We start from the raw sequence: 4,106 nt of genomic DNA, 5'->3' as shown, positions 1-4,106 counted from the left end.
ATTCCACTCCGCAGCCCTCTTTGCCTTCAGGCGGGATTTGAAGTCGGCCCACCTACATATGTATTGTGAAAGAGGGACAAAGTAGAGTCTTATTATTTGTCTAAGCTAATATATAGGACACGTGTTCTGCTTGTGTTTGCTAGACATAACATCACATGTAACTACATTTTTTAGTCAACTTAGCACACAAAAAGGACTGTCAATATGCACTTACCGTCGTCTCACTTCCTGTGATGTTCTGACGACAGAGCCAACTTCATTCACAGATTTTGTGATGTCTCTCCAGATTCGTTCTTTTGAAGCAGCCCCCATGTTTTTTGGCCCTCTATGGATTTTGGACATGGCCTGCGTGACCAAGACACGCAACTCCCTCTTAGTGAATGCAGGCTGTCTTTTCTTCCGTCTGGAGGTAGCCTGTGAGGTTTCTTGTTGTTCATCACCATCTTCCTCCTCACTAGCAGCTTCTGTCTGTTGTGTTTGTGTGGCTAAAGCCAATTCTCCCTCAGTTTGGTCACTTTGTGTGTGTGGCAGAGTATCCCCAGTCAATTGTTGTGGTTCAGAAGCAGACATTTGCAGAGTACTAGGTCCTGCCTCTTCAACATCCGCAGAGGCGTATTCCAGCATGCGGCGTTGGCAATCTATGCGTCTTTTGCGCAATGCCATCTCCTGCTCTGCAATGCGGTCCATCTCTGCTGCGATTTGCTCACGAGAAGCCATGTTTGTGATGAAGTGTGTACGGCCAGGTGTGTGCTTATATACCTACGTGCGAATCGTTAATTCACACAGCTGTACACTGTTATTCTGGTTAATGATTGCACTGCTTATTTAAGGGCCTACTTTGCACGCTGTGAGTGTAGGTAGTTTGGAGTTTCAGTTGTTTGTTGGCTTGTGCGTGAAGGTGCTTGTGGAATTTGCAGAGTGAGTAATTGTCTAGCATACCTTTGTCATTTTGTTTGCATTTTGAATCTAGACAGTGTTGCATTTGTTATGCGTTTTTTCGTTTGTGAGTATTCTTGGTTGTTGTTTTTTTGGAGTTTTGTCAAAATTTTAATTTTAATTTTTTAGGTTTTAAATATTTTTAAAACATAACTATTTTGCTAGTCCATTTGTGAAAATAAACCTGTGCTTCTTTGTTTTGACTGTCATTTGTGTTCTCTTGTAGGTGTTTGCTTTTGGGAGAAATATCCCTGGTTTCATTTATTTTCTGGGTGTGCTACTGAACACCAAGTCTTTCTTTTTTTTGGAGGAGGTAAGTGCCCTTGGCCTGTGTTGGTGCCTGTTTAGTTTTAATGGTCTGTATGCTGTTTTTTGACTGTCATTTGTGTTCTCTTGTAGGTGTTTGTTTTTGGTAGAAATATCCCTGGTTTCATTTATTTTCTGGGTGTGCTACTGAACACCAAGTCTTTCTTTTTTTTGGAGCAGGTAAGTGCCCTTGGCCTGTGTTGGTGCTGTTTAGTTTTAATGGTCTGTATGCTGTTTTTTGACTGTCATTTGTGTTCTCTTGTAGGTGTTTGTTTTTGGTAGAAATATCCCTGGTTTCATTTATTTTCTGGGTGTGCTACTGAACACCAAGTCTTTCTTTTTTTTGGAGCAGGTAAGTGCCCTTGGCCTGTGTTGGTGCCTGTTTAGTTTTAATGGTCTGTATGCTGTTTTTTGACTGTCATTTGTGTTCTCTTGTAGGTGTTTGTTTTTGGTAGAAATATCCCTGGTTTCATTTATTTTCTGGGTGTGCTACTGAACACCAAGTCTTTCTTTTTTTTGGAGCAGGTAAGTGCCCTTGGCCTGTGTTGGTGCCTGTTTAGTTTTAATGGTCTGTATGCTGTTTTTTGACTGTCATTTGTGTTCTCTTGTAGGTGTTTGCTTTTGGGAGAAATATCCCTGGTTTCATTTATTTTCTGGGTGTGCTACTGAACACCAAGTCTTTCTTTTTTTTGGAGCAGGTAAGTGCCCTTGGCCTGTGTTGGTGCTGTTTAGTTTTAATGGTCTGTATGCTGTTTTTTGACTGTCATTTGTGTTCTCTTGTAGGTGTTTGTTTTTGGTAGAAATATCCCTGGTTTCATTTATTTTCTGGGTGTGCTACTGAACACCAAGTCTTTCTTTTTTTTGGAGCAGGTAAGTGCCCTTGGCCTGTGTTGGTGCCTGTTTAGTTTTAATGGTCTGTATGCTGTTTTTTGACTGTCATTTGTGTTCTCTTGTAGGTGTTTGTTTTTGGGAGAAATATCCCTGGTTTCATTTATTTTCTGGGTGTGCTACTGAACACCAAGTCTTTCTTTTTTTTGGAGCAGGTAAGTGCCCTTGGCCTGTGTTTTGGTTTGCTGTTTGTGTTTCTTAAAAGTGTGGTGATTCTGTTTGTTTTTCATTTTGTCTAAAATAGAATTTTTGTTTCCCAGGATTGATCTGCAAAGTAGTGTTTGTGTTTCCTGGACTAGCTACTAAATGTTTTTTTATTTTTGTTTGTTTTTTTAATTGGTGTTTGTGATGTATTTGATGCTCAGAAATGTTTTTTTTTTTTTTTTTAAATAACATATTTTTAAAATTTTTCTTTTTATTAATTTCACATTTTGGCCATGAATTCCACACAGAAAAAATGTACGCTCCTGCAGTAAGTTTCCCCAACATTTTTTACAACATTTATTGTTTGAATATTTTTTAGAAGTTGTTTTTGTATTTTTCACCTCGTTTTTTTTCTTTTTCAAAAAAGTGTGTTATGTCAATATTTATTGCTGCAGAAGCCCTACCTCCCCAACCCACGCCAGCACTCCCACCCCAACCGCCAGCCCCACAACCACAGCCGGCTCCTCATCAACCAAGGCAACGGAGGCGTGCTAGGCCACCAATTTTCCGAACCCGTGTCCTACTTTTTGGTATGCCAGATGATGTGGTGGTGCGTAGATACAGGCTGCCACCACATCTAATCCTAGACACTCTCTCCATAATAGAGAGTGATCTGGAGTCTGAAATTCGGTATCCTACAGCAATACCACCATTGACACAATTCCTTGCAGTGTTACATTTTTTGGCTACAGCCTCATATCAGCATGTTGTGGGAGACCTGGTTGGCATGTCGCAGGGCCAGTTCAGTAAGGTCCTGCGGCGTGTCTGCCAGGCTTTCCTAAAGCGGGTGAAGCAATTCATTGATATGCCTTTGGATGTTGGTGCCCTAGATGTGGTGAAGCGGCAATTTGAGGAAGGTGGTAGTCGCTTCCCACATGTTATTGGGGTTGTGGATGGCACACATGTTGCTATTCAGCCACCAAGACATAATGAAGAAATTTATAGAAACAGGAAACTGTTTCATTCTCTGAATGTAATGGTTGTTTGTGGGCCATCCCTCCAGATCCTTTCCCTGAATGCAAAATTTACTGGAAGTTCACATGATGCATATGTCATTAGACAATCAGGGATATGGCAGAGATTAAGATCAAGTCAACGAGCAGACATGTGGTTATTGGGTGAGTTGTTGCTCAAATATTTTTTACTAAAAAAAGTAACTTGACAAATTTAATATTACAAAATTTTGCCTTCTCTTCCAACAGGAGACCGTGGATATCCTTGCACCCCCTGGCTCATGACTCCTTACCGTAATCCCAGGCCAGGACCACAGATGGCATTTAACTCCGCGCTTACTGCCACTAGGCAGCTGGTGGAGCGCACAATTGGTGTCCTTAAAGGGCGGTTTCGTGTGCTCCACCGCACTGGTGGCGACATCATGTATTCGCCGGAGATGGCAAGTAAAATAGTGGTCCTGTGCGCAATACTACATAATATCGCGGTAAGGAGTAGTGTAGAGCTTCCTCAGGCAGAGGAATTGCCTGATGAGGAGCCAGGGGTTGTTCGACATTTCGGTGGGGGGAGTGTTACACGGAGGGGGAGCCAAGTGAGGGCAAGGATTGTTGCCAAATATTTCAGGTATAGTGTTTTGATATTTTCTAGTTTTATAAATTTTAAAACACAGTATGCTTATGTTTTTTTAACAATGATGACATTTTGTATGATATTGTAAAGTGATTGTGTAAGGCTTTTGTTGTGTTGGAATGGGTAATTTTTGTTGGCGTCAAATTCCGCAAACACGTTAAGTTTACAATGTTTAGTTAGAAAACCAAATA

The 4,106-nt window shown here is 41.1% G+C and overlaps 1 long non-coding RNA gene across 1 annotated transcript; it reads left to right on the top strand.

Annotated features, from left to right (window-relative positions):
* The first annotated feature begins 2,579 nt into the window (after positions 1 to 2,579).
* Positions 2,580 to 3,879, top strand: LOC134911795 (uncharacterized). The gene is made up of 3 exons (XR_010176845.1): positions 2,580 to 2,602; positions 2,702 to 3,452; positions 3,537 to 3,879. It is a non-coding gene; the product is annotated as an uncharacterized LOC134911795 (long non-coding RNA).
* The last annotated feature ends 227 nt before the right edge of the window (positions 3,880 to 4,106 follow it).

Source organism: Pseudophryne corroboree, chromosome 4 (assembly GCF_028390025.1).
Source record: "Pseudophryne corroboree isolate aPseCor3 chromosome 4, aPseCor3.hap2, whole genome shotgun sequence".
In the NCBI taxonomy this organism is placed as follows: Eukaryota; Metazoa; Chordata; class Amphibia; order Anura; family Myobatrachidae; genus Pseudophryne; species Pseudophryne corroboree.
Note: the sequence above shows the minus strand (reverse complement) of the source record. Positions and strands in the feature narration are given on the sequence as shown.